The sequence below is a fragment of the Mustela nivalis genome (genome assembly GCF_964662115.1).
Source record: "Mustela nivalis genome assembly, chromosome: 8".
NCBI lineage: Eukaryota > Metazoa > Chordata > Mammalia > Carnivora > Mustelidae > Mustela > Mustela nivalis.
Genome location: NC_139027.1, coordinates 14705836 through 14723804, shown reverse-complemented (window position 1 = coordinate 14723804; position 17969 = coordinate 14705836). Strand labels below are relative to the sequence as shown.

Sequence of the window (17969 nt, the reverse complement as noted above, 5' to 3'; positions counted from 1 at the left end):
AACCAGTGTCGAAGAGACTGGACTGTAGAAAAGATGGACCCAAGGGCGCCTGGGTGGCTCAGTGGGTTAAGCCGCTGCCTGCGGCTCAGGTCATGATCTCAGGGTCCTGGGATCGAGTCCCGCATTGGGCTCTCTGCTCAGCAGGGAGCCTGCTTCCCTCTCTCTCTCTCTGCCTGCCTCTCCATCTACTTGTGATCTCTCTCTGTCAAATAAATAAATAAAATCTTAAAAAAAAAAAAAAGAAAAAAAGAAAAGATGGACCCAACCAGTGAGAAGAGGGAAGGGGAGACTTTTTTATTTTTTTTTTTCTTTAATCATATAATGGTTCAAGCATAAGAAACATATAAAGAATAATATCTGCTACCAGCTCTGCCACTCTGTGAACTTCTCATATGCATTTCAAATCACTTTCATACAGATGAAACCATTGTGTATCCCTCCCCAGTCCTGCTCCCTGGCCTCACTCTTTTAAATCTGTTGTTCGATATCCCCGTGCATGTATGGGTTCACTCAGTACACACGAATGTGTCCTAAAGATACATGGTGGTGTTTTGCATGTTTTAAATTTTTATACAGATAGTGTCATGCTTTACAGAACTTCTGCAGCTCGCTGCTTTCATTCAGTGATACATTTTCTGAGGTTTGGCTACATTAATACATGTAGCTCTTGCTCATTCACTTTACCGTATGGTATTCTGCTTTGTAAATATTTATGCATTCTCATGTTGTTGGCATTTGGGTTATTTCCAAGCTTTTTCTGATATAAATGTTTTTAAAAAGAGACAACAGGGGTACCTGGGTGGCTCAGGCGGTTAAGCATCCACCTTCGGCTCAGATCATGATCCCAGGGTCTTGGGATCAAGTCCCACATCAGGGTCCCTGCTCAGCGGGGAGCCTGCTTTTCCTTCTGCTTGCTGCTCCCCCTTCTTCTATTCTCTCTCCCTCTTTCTCTCTCTTTGACAAATAAATACATAAAATCTTTAAAAAGAGAGAGACAACAGCTCTAAATGGAGTTACTTGTGCTAAGCCCCATGTCAGCAAACCAAGACTTAGCACCTAACCTAAATGTAATTTCGACCTCTTCCAGGAATGTAACCTCTGCATTGATCTGGAATTACCTGGTTAGCTCTAGTGAGGTCATCTGCTCAGTAGACCCCTTCCACCTCCATAAGGAGGTGACTTTGCCTGAAACAATCCACTTTTTGCTAGAAACCTCCTTTTCCAGGGCACCTGGGTGGCTCAGTCGATTAAGTGTCTGCCTGCAGCTTAGGTCATGACCTCAGGGTCCTGGGATCAAGCCCTGCGTTAGGCTCCCTGCTCAGTGGGGAGCCTGCTTCTCCCTCTCTCTCCCTCTGCTGCTCCTCCTGCTTGTGTTTGCTCACATTCTCTCTGTCAAAAAATAAATAAATAAAATCTTTAAAAATAAAAAAAAAAGAAACTTCCTTTTCATGCTGCTTTCTGCCTATAAAACCCTCTCGTTTCTGTACAGCCCTTCAGAGACTTCTTCGAGTTGCTAGAGGAGAGGCTGCCTGATTCATGAACTGTTGACTAAAAACCAATTAGATCTTTCAATTTACTCAGTTGAATTTTTTTTTTTAACACAAACAATGCTAACTAACTGGATAGGTCAATGTGTACACCCAGAAGAGTTCCTAGGAAATAGGCCTTTGTCACAGGAAGGAGCTTTTCATAGGACATGCATCTTAGGTTACACTTCAAGTTTAGAAATTGCAGCCAAGGGCATATGAAATGTACACAATGACTTTGCCTCCAGCTTCCACCCTGGGGAGCCTCACGTCCTAGGTGAGTGAATGTGGCCATCTCTCCAAGAATAGAGTTCCTGACTACACCCTTATATCCAGACTCAGTGAAAGGCACACATATAGACACTACAATGAATCATTTACCTTGTCTTTTTTCTCGTTGGATTTATACTTGGAAATAGCGACATTCTGGAATGTTCTGATGATTCAGACTGAGTGTGACAGTGAGAGAGTCAGGAGGGAGGGCATGACTATTTAGGGAAAAGGAAATGGGATTAATATGCAGAAGTCAGGAGGACTGAGGTTCTACTCAGCCACTTCTGTGTAACAAGCCACCTAGCAAAGATCTGATATTCTCCCAATTACGTGGGTTCCTCCGCTGGTCTCTCCTGGGCTCTTTTAAGGCAGTCAGTTTCAGCTGGAGGAGCTGCTGAGCAGGAAGGCTCAAGAGGGTCCTACTCACATGTCTGGAAATCGGTGCTGGCTGTCAGCTGGGTTCCCTTGATTCTTCTCCATGTGGCCTCCCCCTTCAACAGGCTAACCCAGCTTCCTTCCACAGTGGTTGTGGGGCAGCATTCCAAGACAGTCAAAGAGGACACTGTAAGGACTCTTGCAGGCAAGGCCTACAACTCTCATAGCGTCACTTCTGCCCAATTCTATTGGCCAAAGCAAGTCATGAAGCTAGTCCAGACTTAAGAAGAGGAAAAGTCGACACCCCTCTTCTTAGAAGGAACAGCAAAGTCCCGGGACATGGAAAAGAAGCATAGGACAAACTGCTTCAGCCATCTTTGAAAACAATCTTCCACAACTGAGCAACATGGGCAGAGATGAACTTTTAACATTCACCACGGAGCTCTTAGCTAGATTCATCTGTGCAATTTCCAAAATAGGTCAGTCTGATATAATTCCCATCAGCCTGACTTTCCTGGCTAGAAAGAGGTTCACAGAGGAATGGAGTTATAAAATTTTTGATGTTGCTGATTCTTCTCTTCACCTGAAAGTCCAGTAAGGAATCTACCTTTCACTTCTGTGAATTAGTTCTTTAAATAAATATTTTTAAAGCACCTAGCATGTACAGTACACTAGCTAGCTGTTAGGGATACAGCAGTCAACAGGACAGGCATGGTCCCTATTATCTCAGAGCTGTTTTTCTATGGAAGAGAAAAAAAGGCATTAAACAATGATTTATGCAGTCAGAGATTTAAGCCCCATAGGAGGAGTAGAAGAGAGGAAAAGCAGAGAGAAAACAGAAGTGGGGACCACGTCAGGGCTCGTGGATACTCCTTGAGGAAGACATGTGAGCTGGTGTTTGGGGAATGAGGAGGCATTACATAGGCAAAGGATGGGGGAGAGTGGTAAAAGGATATTGCAAGCAGACGAAACAGCATGTACTGAGGTCCCAGAGAGGGAAGAAGCCCGTGTGTTTGAGGAACTGAGAAATACACAGAGAAAGTGGGAAAGTTCAACAGACAGAACTGGAGAACAGGCAAAAGCCAGACCAGGCAGAACCTGGTAGACCATGTCGAGGACTTTGGTGGGTCCTGGACAGAACTGTTTCACTGGCAACTTCATATGTTGAAGCTTGAACCCCACAGTGTGACTGTATTTGGGGACAGGGCCTAAGGAGGTCATTAAGGTTAAATAAGGCCATGTAGCTCATAGAGAATGGGCGTTCTTATGAGGAGGAAGAGACACAAGTAGAGCACATGCACAGAGGAGAGGACACACAGCAAGAAGGTGACCATCTGTGGGCCTAAGAGAAAATCCTCACCAGAAACTAAACGGCCAACACCTTGATCCAGGACTATGGAAAAAAAAAGTTTCGGTTTAAGCTACCCAATGTGTGGTATTTTGTTATGGCATCCCTAGCCGACCAACAGAGCATGTGAAATACTGAGATGTGTGCTCTTTTTTTTAATTTAAAGATTTTATTCCTTTATTTGACAGAGAGAGAGATTACAAGTAGGCAGAGAGGCAGGCAGAGAGAGAGAGGAGGAAGCAGGCTCCCTGCCGAGCAGAGATCCTGATGTGGGGCTCAATCCCAGGATCCTGAGATCTTGACCTGAGCTGAACATAGAGGCTTAACCCACTGAGCCACCCAGGCACCCTGGGATGTGTGCTCTTAAAAGATCATACTGGTTGCTATACAGGGATGGGCCCAATGAACAAAAATGATTACTTGAAAGAAGTTAGGAGTCTATCCCAGTGCTCCTGTAGGAGGTAAGGGGGGGCTTGTGTCAGGCTATGGCAGCGGTGACAGACGTAAAAGCCATTTAGAAAGATGTTATTTGTGCATATGTGTGTGTGTGTGTGTGTGTGTGTGTGTGTGTGTGTTTACTTAGGTATTTACAAACCCAAGATATATGTCAGAAAATGCAATGTATAGAACTTGTTCAGATTCTTATCCAACAAGTGAATGTTAAAAATCTTTTAAAATTCAGTATTCTAATGCCAACTAGATATTTGATATTAAGTGATTATTTTTAAATATTTCTAAAGTTAGAATTATTGTGGTTATGTTAAAGTAGGTCCTTGTATTTTAGAGATGCAGACTAAAATAGTCATAAATATGTCACATCTGAGATGTTTCAAAATAACCAATTTAGAAATTAAGGATACAAATGACACAAGAATGGTCTTGAATTGATTGTTGTAGCCACGTGATGAATACATCGGAGTTCATTAGAATATTCTCTTTATTAGATATTTGAAACTTTCCATGACAAGAGTTTTTAAAAATGGATGCACAAATATGACCAATAGTGTATTAAAAAACAACAAAGCTGTGCAATGTCCTCATCTTATACAAATAAAATTGATTTTAATAACAGAAAAAAAAAAAAAAAAAAAAAGAGGGACAGCCGTGGAGGCCTGGCTGGACGCGAGGGGTTGAAGCGGAGCGAGGAGGTGAGAAACCGAGACAGCAGGTGTCCATTCTTTTAAGAAGTCTGTCCGTCAGGAAGGGAAGAGAGACAGGCAACAGATACAGGGACAAGAGGAGTTATGTTTTTCCTTTTTCTTGTTTTCTTCTTTCTTCTTCTGAGAAAGTTTAAGTTTTGTTTTCTTACAAGATGAAAGAGACGACAGCATTCTTCAGTGCGGGTGGGAGGGGCCTCATGCAAACGGAAGTGCTAGAGACGCGCTAGAAAAGAAGAAAAATAAATGTGTCCAGTCCTACTGGAAGAGGCAGAGGGATCGGGGACAAACCACAGGAGACAGAATGAAGGGATGAAATTCACATGCAAATGAGAAAATGACGGAATGAAAAGCTATCTCCTTTATGCTTTAAACGATCTGGTTGGCTAGAGGTGGTGGCGTGGTGGCCATCCATTTCCAGCTTACACCCAAGTTACCAAGGGAACTAACCCTACCGTGAGCACAGGCCTGCCTCTTCCTCTGCCCTGCGAGGGCTGAGTATCACTTGGGAGTCTCCCCACAGCAGAGGGCAGGAGCTGAGGGACGGCGCCACTGCACTATGGGGGGGCGGTCATGGAGATTCGGGGCTCGCTGCTTGCTGGGCCCTCTGGTCCGGCTCCCACTCTGCTTGCACCTCTTCCGTCCAACCTCCCCTTCCCCCCGCCTCTCCCGCAGCTCCCCTGCTTGTTGCTGCACCTGTTCTACTCACCGTGTGGTGGCTCTGAGGGGACTCAGTTCATGGTGGGTCCTTATGGCTGTGTGGTCACTTGGTGTCCTGTGCTCAGGCGTTCCATTTCTTCCAGGGCCCAGAAGCATGCCTGAAATTGTTTCTCAAAAGGCATTTAGGGGCGCCTGGGTGGCTCAGTGGGCCTCTGCTTTCGGCTCAGGTCATGATCCCAGGGTCCTGGGATCGAGCCCCACATCAGGCTCTCTGCGTAGCGGGGAGCCTGCTTCCTTCTCTCTCTCTGTCTCTCTGCCTACTTGTGATCTCTGTCTGTCAAATAAATAAATAAATCTTTAAAAAAAAAAAAAAAGACATTTAGTTCTTGGGGCATCTGGGTGGTTCAGTGGGTTGAGCCTCTGCCTTCGGCTCAGGTCATGATCCCGGGGTCCTGGGATCAAGCCCCCCGTCAGGCTCTCTGCTCAGCGGGGAGCCTGCTTCCTCCACTCTTTCTACCTGCGTCTCTGCCCACTTGTGATCACTCTCTATCAAATAAATAAATAAAATCTTCTAAAAAATAAAAAAAGGCATTTAGTTCTTAACCCCAGAGGCCATGGCCTTGCTCCAGAGTCCCGAAGATCAGCAGTGTGATTCTCCCGACTGAGACAGGCTGCAAACTCCACATGGCCTCTTTTCCCAGCACTGACACCTTCGCCACCGAGGGTCTCCTGGACCACACGGCCCACATGGCAGAGGTGCTTGAGGCTTCAGCCAGGGCAGGGCCCTTCCGTGAGGTCTGGTGTGCAGGGTGGTGGCCTGGGCAGCCCAGCCAGCCTTTCCCACTCGCCCCTCCAGGGACAGGCAAGCCTGGATGGAAGGGGCCTGCAGAATGGAGTGAACAGGTACTTCTACGGCCACCGCCCAGGCGCTCAGTGCTCAGAACCTTGCTGAGCACATACTTAATTCCACCCTTATGACTGCTATGGGGAGCAAGACTGAACCTTCTTGTCTTACAGACGAGGAAACTGAATCACAGAGCAGTCAAGAAACTTGTGCAAAAATACTCCATAGTGTGAGATAGAACCAGCAAGAATCCGAAGCACACCCAACCTGCTGAGGGTTTGAATGGACCAAAGGATGAAGGAGGAACACCTGGGTGGCTCAGTGGGTTAAGCCTCTGCCTTCGGCTCAGGTCATGATCCCAGCGTCCTGGCATTGAGCACCACATCGGGCTCTCTACTCAGCAGGGAACCTGCTTCCCCCTCTCTCTCTGCCTGCCTCTCTGCCTACTTGTGATCTCTCTCTGTCAAATAAATAAATAAAATATTTAAAAAAAAAAAAAAAAAGGAGGGTGAAGGATAGGCAACTTCCCTCTTTCCTGGAACTGAGACATCCGTCTTCTCCTGCCCAAAAACATCAGCGCTCCTGGTTCTCACGGCTCCAGACTTGAACTAGGACTTCCTGGTGCTCAGACCTTCAGGTTTGGATTAGAGCTGCACCACTGGCTTTCCTAGGCCTGAAGACTGCAGTCGGCTGATCGTGGGCCTCCGTAATCACATGAGCCAGCTCCCCAGAACAAATCTCTTCCTGTGTATCTATAGATCTATATCTAGGTCTGTATATCTGTGTCTCTCTCTGTATCCTATTGGTTCTGCTCTGCTGGAGAACGCTGGCTAATATAATGGCCCCATAAATAAAAAAGCCAGTCCCAACCTGAATTACTGGAGGGAAATATAGCTTCAAAATGGAACCTATTAAACCGGAGTCAGTCCTTAGCACACAGAAGTGGATGGCCTCTCCCTCTGCGTTCCCACCCCCCCCCCAAAAAAAAAACACACACCCCAATCCAGGATATTTAGAAGCCCCAATGTCCCGGATCCAAATATAGGATAATCAAACCAAACAGAATGCCCAGTGAAATCTCCGAGTAACCCAGGAGCAGGTAAAAGAGCTCAGTCAAGGACTTGGAGCACTCTCTTCTACCCGCAACGTTTGTGTTTAGAGCAGCACTTCTCAACCCTCAATGAGCATCCGAGCTTCCTGGAATTTTGCTTAAAAATTCAGGCTGATGAGTCCCACACCAGGAGTTTATGATCCACTGGGTCCCATTAGAGACCAAGGAAATGCATGTTTCTCACAAGGTCCAAAGTGATGCTGTGTTAGAGTTTTCCAGAGAAGAACGTATAGGAGAGATACAGAGCTATTAACGAATATAGATATATAACAAATAGGAGATACGTATCTCCTGTTGGTTCTAATAAGTCCCTCCCGTCTCTCTTCTATATGAATAATAAGAAGAAATATATATGCTGAGACGTTCCGAGGTCTGTAGTCAGCAAGCCAGGAGAGCCAGGACGTCATTCCAGGCTGAAGGCCAGCAGACTGGATACCCAGGACGAGCCAATGTTTCAGCTTTCGTTCAAAGCAGGAAAAACCAACAACCCGGCTGGAAAGCTCTAGGGTGGCCAGAGTTCTCTCCTACTGGTGGGAGGGGTCCGCCTTTTTATTCTCTTCAGGTCTTCAGCTGACGGGACGAAGCCGCCCCCATGAGAGCACAACCTGCTCTGCTCCAGGGCCACTGACTCAAGGGCTGATCTCATCCAGAAACACCCTCACAGCCACACCCAGGATCGTGTTTGACCGAGCGTCTGGGCACCCCATGGCCCGTCAGGCTGACACAGGAAACTCAGCGGCACAGAGCCGGTTCTGCGGGACCCTGCCGGTCCCTCTTGCTGTGGCAGGCTTCCATATCCCCACAGCTACCAGTAACCTCAAACCTAGAGGGGAGCAGGGGCTCCCCCCAGCTGGGGAACAGGAGCCACAGGGGGGGCCACGCTCCACGGCGCGCAGGCCGTGCGATGCAGGGAGCCCTGCGCTGAGTGGCCGGAACCCCGTCCTGCCAGTCACAGGACCCACGCAGGCCACCTCACTGCCTGGGCTGGAGCTTCTAGAGTTCACAGATAAAATACAGCACATCCGTACATGAAAAAGTATTCGTTTATCTGAAAATTCAAAGTTTATTCAGCATCCTCTTTTTTATTTTATTTTTCGAAAACTGGCAACCCAAGTTTCTTTCTTTGTGAAATGGGCTGCCCCCGCAGCATGGGGATGTGAACAGCTGTGGGGCAGGCCACGGCTGCTCTCCTCGGGCCACAGAGAGGAGCAACGGAGCGAACCTGGGCATCACTTACCTGCCCGGCTGCAGGGAGCACAGGCCCCAAGCCCTGAACCGGGTAGCGGGCGAGGAGGACCCCAAGGGGAGGACATCAGCCCAAGGGGAGGCGGGGAAATGTCAGGGCCCACATTAACCACAGAAGGCTGTCGCTCTCAGACCATCCCTGACACCCGCCGTAAACAGGAAGTTCCCTCCCGTCACAGGCTCCCAGCTCTTCTCGCCAGGGTTAAGAAGATTCTAAACTAGGATTCAGAGTAGTGGTTGGGCCTGGCATGTGGTAATCCCAAACTGGACTGCCAAGCTCCAGACCAGAGGTGCCTCTGGTTTTCCAGCCCCCGGGCCAGAAGAGGCCCCCACACCCACTTCCTGCCCGTGCTAGGGCCCAGACCACAGAGGGAACCCCGGAACCCCAGATCTGGTTTGGCAAGAGGAGGAGCTTCCCCAGGCCCTCAGGGTGCCCGGGAGGGGGTGAGGCACTGTGCAGGTTGATGGCCCAGCTCTGGGGGCAGCTGTCCGCTGGGCCCCCGTGCAGCTTGGCCGCATGCAGGCCGCTCTGCCCCTGTGCCCGCTGTACCCAGTCACCTCTGTCCCACATGGCCCTGTGAGCTCCAGGGCAGTCTGTCATCCCCTGCCCTGCAGAAACAGGCTCCCAGCCCCGTAGGCCCCACATGGAGCAACTAGGAAAGGGAGGAGGCAAAGGCCGGGTCAAAGCTACTGAGAGACAGGTGGGGCCGAGCCCCCTCCATAGGGCTCCCTGGGAGCACAGCGTGGAAGAGTAGACAGACCCCTGCCCCCGACTGCTTTGCCAGCTCTACCGTTCACTTACCGCTTGGCATTCACTTAGCTGCTCCCAACCTCAGTTTCCCTTCTGAAAAATAGGGATCTGATTCTTACCTCGCTGCCTCCTCAGGCCAGTAAGAATCAACTATCTGTGAAACGGTGTTAGACACTATAAGCTGCTATTAGGGACCTTCTATTCACAAGCGTGAGAAACCAGACAAACTAGATGACGTCCCAGAGGGATTTACCAGCTCAGAGCCTCAAGACTCAGGGCAGAGAATGGAGGCACTCTCCTTTTCCCCATGCCGGCGTCTCTCTGTGAACCGGCTTCTTCCTCTGGGAGACTAGCTTCTCCCTCAGCCTGGAGCATCTCCTAGCTTCACCTGCCAAGAGCCACTGCCTCATCTTTTGGTGCCAACCTGAGAAATCCCAGAGAGAGTTATCATTGGTCCCACCTGGGTCCCCCATCCCCTTGGTGGGTATCAATACGATGTTCCACAGCCTTTTCTAGAACTTTATATTTGCAGAGTTAGGAGGCTCAGTTCACCAAAAGAAGGGAGATATTATTTCCTAGAGAGAAGCAATGTGATAGAACTCGATTTACTATGGAAGTAATGTTTTATCAAGAGTATGATAAAGTGGGGCGCCTGGGTGGCTCAGTGGGCTAAGCCGCTGCCTTCGGCTCAGGTCATGATCTCAGGGTCCTGGGATCGAGTCCCGCATCGGGCTTTCTGCTCAGCAGGGAGCCTGCTTCCCTCTCTCTCTGCCTGCCTCTCTGTCTACTGTGATCTCTGTCAAATAAACAAATAAAATCTAAAAAAAAAAAAAAAGAGTATGATAAAGTATATAAAGTATGATATTGTTGGGGCACCTGAGTGGCCCAGTCAGTTAAGTGTCTGCCATTGGCTCAGGTCCTGAGATTGAGCCCCACGTCAGGCTCCCTGCTCAACAAGGAGTCTGCTTCCCCCTCTCTCCCTGCCCCTCCCCACCATTTGTGCTGTGTCTCTCGCTCTCTCTCTTTCAAATAAATAAATAAAATCTTTTAAAAAAGAGAGAGTATGATTGTTACCATTGTCCTCAGCATAAGTTGGCCACATTTTCCTAATTCCCGTCATCCTTGGGCTATATTATTGTAAATAGTGGCTAAGACCCCAGGCTCTGGAACTCAGACTGTCTGTAACTTAAATTCTGGTTCTAGTACTTTCTAGCTGTGTGACCTTAGACAAGCTGCTTAACGTCTCTGTGCCTCAGTTTAATGTTTGTGAAGATTAAATGAGTTGATTCAAGGGGAATGTGAAGAAGAGCACCTGGTACCTGCCAGGTGCTCAATAAAGATTAATCACTATTGTCGGAGAAAAGAATGGCAGCGCCAACTGTTTGAGGGGAACCTATATGAGGGGGAACTGGGAATAAAACCAACACCCTCCACTTACTCCCTAGCTTTCTCCCAGGAAGCACTTACAATCTTAGGAACTACAGTTCAACAAAGACTTCCCGGGAAGTTTACAAGTAGTTACCAGACAAAGGCTCTCTCCTCCAGAAGCTTGCAGCCGAGTAAGGGTGGCCGACAACCAAACAGAGGGCTTTCCCGCAAGCTCTCTTGTGCTGGTTACAAGCAGGCACACGGCTCTGTGAAAAACCAGGAGGACACTGGGTCCAGAGGAAGCTGGCTTGAAAAAACCACACCTGAGCGAGACCCAGGGACAGGCAAGAGCTTGCCAAGCAAGGAAAGGCAGCAGGCCATGGTGCTAGGCAGTCCTCAAGCTAGCGTGTCTCAGCTCCAGACGCATGCTTCCTCACTTCGTGCCGCTGGGGCTAGAGCCTTGCAAAGTCCCTGTCCCCTTGTCAGCTGCTTTCCTGCAGGGCCTGCCAACAGAGGACTCTAGAAGCGGACCGGCATGCAGGAGGACAGAAGGGACGTGCTCCTTGTCTGTTCACTGTCCTGCCAGCTTCTCCCCAGCAAGAGCCCGACAGACAGCCCGGAAGCATCTGGTGAGGCCTCCCGTGCTCTGTAGCCTCAGAGCAGGAAGCAACCAAGCAAACCAGTGGGCAGGAAGCGTCCGAAAGCCCGGTGTGCAAATGGCCCTCGTGCCTAGGACCTGGTACCAGAGAGGAGCGGCTGGGGACAAGAGCCAGCCCCGGGGCAGTTCAGAAACAAGACCCCAGGCCCTAGGAGGTGTGGAGCAACCAGGAGGGCCTGGGCCACGGGAGCTGTGGTGCAAGGCAGGGAACCAAAGCTCCCACGCACTCCAACACCCCCTCTGCCTTCTAAGCACCGGTTTGTTCAGATGTCATCAAGGCCAGACCCAGGGCCAGGACTCTGAACATAGCAGGTTGGGGGATGGGGTGGCTCTAAGGAAAGGGGGTGGCAACCACACCCCCCAGACAACAGGGGAGCCGGCTGTCCTCTGAGTAACTTGGAGGTGGCATGGGCCAAGTCCCCACCCCTATTACTAAGAGGAAGTTCTCTAGGAGCTCCTCTGAGATTCTTCAGCAGGAGCCGTGAGTGTTGGGACCCGCACGTGAGAAGTACATATGGGAGAGGTAGAGGGGTGCTATTACAACAGGCCTGGGATGGGGCGCCTGGGCTAAGTCGTTAAGCGGCTGCCTTGGGCTCAGGTCATGATCCCAGGGTTCCCACTCAGCGGGAGGCCTGCTTCTCCCTCCCCCGCTGCCCCTGCTTGTGTTCCCTCTCTCACTACTCTCTCTCTCTCTCTCTCTCCCTCTCTCTGTCAAATAAATAAATAAGTAAGATCTTTTTAAAAAAATTAAATAAAACAGGCCTGGTAGATTTCTAGATAGAAATCTAGGAGGTTGGTCGGTCAATAGCTGATTTATGGCATCGAAGACTTCTGTCTTCAACCTTCTTATTCTCTCCTGTGGCTTGTATTTCCACCTTTCCTCTCTAGCCAAGGCCTTTGGGCTCCAGATACACAAACTCACCCAACCATCTCCACGGGAACACTTCATGGCATTCTAAACTGAGCAAAATTAAAGCCTCCCTTTCCTCCAAATCTGTCCCATCTTCCCTATTGCCAAGAATCATAACACATTCACCGAGTTACCTTAGGCTCAAACCCTAAGGGTCAAGGCCAACATCCCCTTTCCCTGACCCACAGCCCAGATGACCAGGCCCGTCTTGCCCTGCTGAAGGACTCAGACCCATCCGCACCCCTCACACCTGCTCTGCCCGCCCCCACCCCGCTCCTCCCAGCCCACCCCACCCCGCCCCGCCCCTGCAGAGCCGCCCTCATCCTCATACCCTTTCAGCACCAGGAGCCCCACGCATCTCCCGAGCCCCACTCTCCTCTCCAAAGCTACGGTTGATCTCAGGCCCCATTACATGGCTCAGACCCCCTTACGGAGCGGGAGGCCCCGCGGCCTGTCCCTCCCCAGGCTTCCCATCAGGCCTCGCCATATTCCCGGAGCAGCGGCCTCAGGGCTTCCCCCCCACACCCCGTGTTGGAGCTTGAGGCCAGGGACCCAGACGTCAGCACCAACCAGCGGCCTAGGAGAGTGGCTGGAATCCCACCCCCACCCCGCTCTGAGGCAGCACTCCCGGGGCCACTCCCTGGCGGTGACAATAGTCCTGAGCAGCGCCAGGATCCATGAATCCCAGGTGGAGCTGGGCCCCTGCAGCAGGGTCGCCGTGTGACCGCAAGAACTCAGGGTCCCCCAGGCTTCTGTGTCCCTCTCACAGCCCCCAGGGCCCAAGGGAGGGCCCGGGACGTACCGGGGAGGCCCAGTGACCGGTGACCTTTCTACTGAGCTCCCGTGTCCCCACCGGCTCCTCTGCCTTTTCATCTCTGACCGGATCACCAGGCGCCGATGGACTGATCTGACCACCGGGAGCAGGAAACGCTCTAAAGAGACCATTTGCTCTTACATTCAGAAACCCGTCTTTGCTGTTCTACTTTTGCCTTATGTTTTAAAGAGAGCTTTGTTTCAGGCCTTTTTTCTGAAGGGCTTGAAGAGGCCTTTGGACTAAAGCAATAAAATTCCGACCTTTCTTTTATATATAGAACATCACATAATTTTTCATCTTAGAAATTGTACAACGTTTCTGGGTCTAAAATGAAAAGCATAGATATACAAATCTAAACTTCATTCCAAAAAAGATGTTTCCTAAAGGGACATAGAGATGACTTGCAAAATATTTTTCTTTAGTTTTATTTATCTGTTTTCAGGGTTCCCAGATGCTTTATACTCACTCCCAACAGTCCTGATTCCATGACACACTCTGCAAGTCAGTGTGAGAGATATTTTAAAGAAAGTTTTGAGGTTCTTCATTTTACAAAAAGTTTCAAACCCAAATTAACATAAATGAAACAAATCAATAGCGATAATTTAAGAGCATCTATGTCCCACAGAAACTCTGTAGTCAACAAAGTTCATGGTCTATGTCGCAATAACTTTATGGTTTAAATGTATATTCCTACACCTAAAATATAGATTTCATTTGTAGAAAAAAATAGTGGCAAACACTAATTCAGGAGGATAACTAGAACACAGAGGAAACTGATGATTTGGGAAGAAAGAGGGTGCCTATTTTGGGATCATCACTTTTTTATACAGCAAGGTGACCCCTCTAGCTTTGCTTATAATATGACAAAGTAGAATCAACAGAATATCCATAAACAATAAGGCAATAATACTAAGCATCCATTACAAAAGAAATGTGCTGGGGCACCTGGGTGGCTCAGTGGATTAAGCCGCTGCCTTCGGCTCAGGTCATGATCTCAGTGTCCTGGAATTGAGCCCTGCATCGAGCCCCACATCGGGCTCTCTGCTCAGCAGGGAACCTGCTTCCCCCTCTCTCTCTGCCTGACTCTCTGCCTACTTGTGATCTCTCTCTGTGTCAAATAAATAAATAAAATCTTTAAAAAAAATTTTTTTTAAAGAAATGTGCTGATAAAAAATAAGGCTTATATAAAAAAGCTCTCCCACATTAACTGTTAATGAATTTTTAGAAAAATCTAGAGTATAGTCCATTGCTATTTTAAAGGGGATGGTGTTAGTGTTTATCTGTGTGCATCATGGTGATGTCTGAAAGTAACCATCTGCTGGCTTTTGTATGTGTATTTTACCTCCTTTTGTCTTTCTTACTGCTACCCAAGGGCTGGACTGAACAGTTTTCTTTCTTCAGTGCACACCTGAGCAGGAACAAATATTCAAAAGCTCTCACTAGCAAAATTTCTTTTAGGCCTATTTGCAGAACCAGTTTTTCTTCCCCTAGAGGCAAAATAAGACTGCGGGACTGTGGAAAGTAAAGGAAGAAAATGTGTTGGGGGTGGAGACAGGAGAAGGGTGGCCTGGAGGTGAAGGACAGGGAAGGCAGGTGAGGAATAACAGGAATGATGTGAGAGGGAGGAGGAGACCAGCAAAAGAATGAGCTCACATCACCTGTGCTTTCCTTGGCACTCTCAAACTGAGGCCTGGCTCAACTGGTCAGCAGTCCTGGGTACTTGTAAGACACATGAACAGAGGAGGGATGAACAGTCAGGATGGGCTAGATTCTGCTGCAGTAACAAACATCCCCCAATCTCAGTGGTTTAAACAAGAAAAGTTAATTTTGCTCACACTACATGCCAAAGTAGGGTTGACTGGGGACTGGCCCTTTTCCGTATCATTGTTATGTCAGGACCCAGGCTCACAGAACAGCCATGAGGACACTGCCAGGCTCTAAAGCAGAGGGAAATGGAAAATGCAGAAAATTGTGCACTGGCTCTTGAAACTTCACCATAACAGAAATGTACATCATTTCAACTCACAGTTTATTAACCAGAACAAGTCCTATGGTCACATCTAACTCCAAGGGGACAGGGAACTGCAATCCTACCATGTGGTCAGAAGAAGAGCTAAAGGATAGTGAACAATATGTATGTATGACCACCACAGTAAAGGACTCAGCCCCTGGTCTGGGGACAGACATAAGGAAAAGAAAACTGTTTCCCCTCAACAGGAAGAACTGAATAGGTTGTGATTATTCTAATAAGCGAAGCAGCAGTGTACTCTACCATGGTTTACATACGTGTGCAGAAGCTTTCTGGAAGTAAGCTAGGAAACTGATCGCACTGGAAATGGGGAGTGTGGAGTAAGAAATGTTGACTTTCCCTTTGTACCTTTTGTAGTGTTTGAAAATTTAACCATGACATTCATTTGCATGGATTAATTTATGAGACTCAGTTTCCCCCATTCTAAGTATTCAGCAGAAGACAGTGTAAATGGTCTAAAGGAAGTCCAAAGAATTGAGTGCTTATGACTGGGAGTAGACAGGCTCTGCCCTAAACAGAAACATCTAAATGCTGTTGGGTGGACCTAGGGTTAAAGAACACTGCCCTGCCCCAGGAACCTAGCCAACACCTGCCCCACACCTTTCCTGGAACTTATTGCTTCTCTAGAAGGAATAAAGAGGACTTCAACCCTGGCCCCAAGACTCAGAACATTCTTTCTCCAATCCGAAGGCCAGCATCATGACACTATGTTATCTCTGATTATAGAAGATAAGTAACAATAGAAATCATGCTCTTGACTCAGAGCAAGGAAGTTCAATATACTAATTTCTTAGGAAATCTCAGATTTCCACTGAGGATCACTCCCTACTGCTACTCTGGGGCCTACTAAGGGGTCTGGGGCAGAACAGGAGATCAGGGAAGATGTCCTGGGAAACTGCAAGGAACAAGATGCTGCCTTCCAAGAGCCTGACCTGGAGGACCCTTTGCACCATCACAAAAGGACTATGAGCCAAAAGGAAGCCAGCTATGGAAAGGATGAGAAGACTGAGTCACAGGGACACAGCCTAACTGGAGTGCATGATCCAAGGCCAAGGTTGTGGGACTTTAGCTCCTCTTTCTGCTTTCCACCTCTAGGCTTGCACCCACTGCCAGCTGCATGTGACTGCTCAAGATCTGGGCAATGTCTCTCCCCCTTAGAGAACATTCTCAAGATAGGGCCTGGGAGCCCAGGGCAGAGCAGGCACTATCGGGAAGCAAACCAGGCTCACAAATCCTAAAAAAAATATAAATCTCATACATCCCCTCATTGTTCAACAAATATTTCATTATTTTGATTCACCAAATGTTATTGGTCAGCAAGGAGCCCAGGAGCATGATAGGAAATGAGGGATGTACAAACATGTGTAAGAACAGCCCACCCTCACCAGACCCACAGCCCAGCAGGGAGCATGAAACGCAACCAAACACTAGGGTACATGGCCCGGTGAGGCTCAGGAGAGACAAAGGCACAGTTTGGTGGGAAACTGAAGAGGAAAGAACTAATTCAGAGCTTTTTCTGGGAACTTTCAGCCTGATCCATGGTCTCCCTTGACAAGGAACTGGATAGACCCAGCCTCTTATAATTTTCTTTTCTCTAAGGTAGGCTGTGCTGCTGGGGTAAGGGATATGAAGTTTCTCCTAGAATTTCACAAGCAACATGTCCTCAGGAACAGCACTGACAAAGAGTTCACAGTTCAGAATGATGGTAAAACAAAAGATGAATATTAGGTCTTTGTCCCCAGTTCCCTGTCCACAGCTCCCAAAGCATTGGATTCTCCAAGTGATGAGTGTCTTTTGTATGCTAACAAGATGATGGTGGATGGGAGCCCCCGATAGCTTCTGGATGGGGACTGGTTTCCGGACAAGTCCAAGATGGATGAGCAGGATGGAACTCTCCAACCTCTGGGGAGATCCCAGGAGCTGGAAATTGAATTCAATCACGATGGCCAATGATTGATCCACCTACATAAATGGAATGTCCATAAAGACCTCCAAATGACAGATTTCAGAGAGTTTCCAGGTTGGCGTACACATCAGGGTGCCAGGTAGGTGACATATCCAAAGAGAGCATAGCATGGAAGTTCCCTATGCATCTCTCCCACCGGACTCCTCCTGAGTTGTATCCTTTGTAATGAGCTTATAATAGTAAATCAAGTGTTTTCCAGAGATACCGAGTCATTCTAGCAAGTGATTGACTGTGAAGAGAGGGGCTTAACCAAGTTGGGCAGAAGCATGGGTATCCAGGGAGCCAAGAGTTGAGACTGAAGTCTGCCCCTGGTGCCTGAGCCCTTTAGCTTTGAGAGGTCTGCATCAACTCATAATAGTATCAGAATTGAACGGAATCAATGGACACCCATTTGGTGTTGCAAAAATGGAGAACTGGTCGATGTGAGAAGAAAACTTAACAGAAAGATCTTGTGGGAGCCTTCTCCATATCTGGGCGATAAAAGGAAGGCCATACACAGGTGTCCCACGGCAGCTGCGGGAGGAGAGGTGCTGAGCAGTGTCCCTGCCCCTCCTCTTTTTGACCACCCCCCCCCATGGACTCAGAACCTGCATCCCCAGTCTTTCTAGGCACTGTCATCATCCTTCCTGTCCCACATTTTCCCCTGGGCAGCCAGATATCTCTGCCCCCTTGCCTCTCTTTAGTTCTATCACCGCATTAGCCTTCTGAGGTCTGTTCTAACTTTCCACCCTTTCTTCTAGAAATTCGACCGTCCTCCCTTTCACCCAAAGCCAACAAAATCCCTCCCTCCCAGGGATCTGTCTCTTGCTTCTTTCTTTGTTCAAGCCAGTTGGAGGCTTTAAATAGGAACTAAAGTCTCATGTCTTCCTGAAGAAGGTTTGTCAGACCCAGATCTCTTCCATTTGCGAGAAATAAGAACTCACTCAAACCCACC

At 48.5% G+C, this 17969-nt stretch overlaps 1 long non-coding RNA gene across 1 annotated transcript; it reads right to left on the bottom strand.

Annotated features, from left to right (window-relative positions):
* Positions 1-4441: 4441 nt before the first annotated feature.
* LOC309871363 lies at positions 4442-9866 on the bottom strand. The gene is made up of 2 exons (XR_014315239.1): positions 5389-9866; positions 4442-4894 (listed from the first exon to the last, which is right to left on the bottom strand). It is a non-coding gene; the product is annotated as an uncharacterized lncRNA (long non-coding RNA).
* Between the last annotated feature and the right edge of the window lie 8103 nt (positions 9867-17969).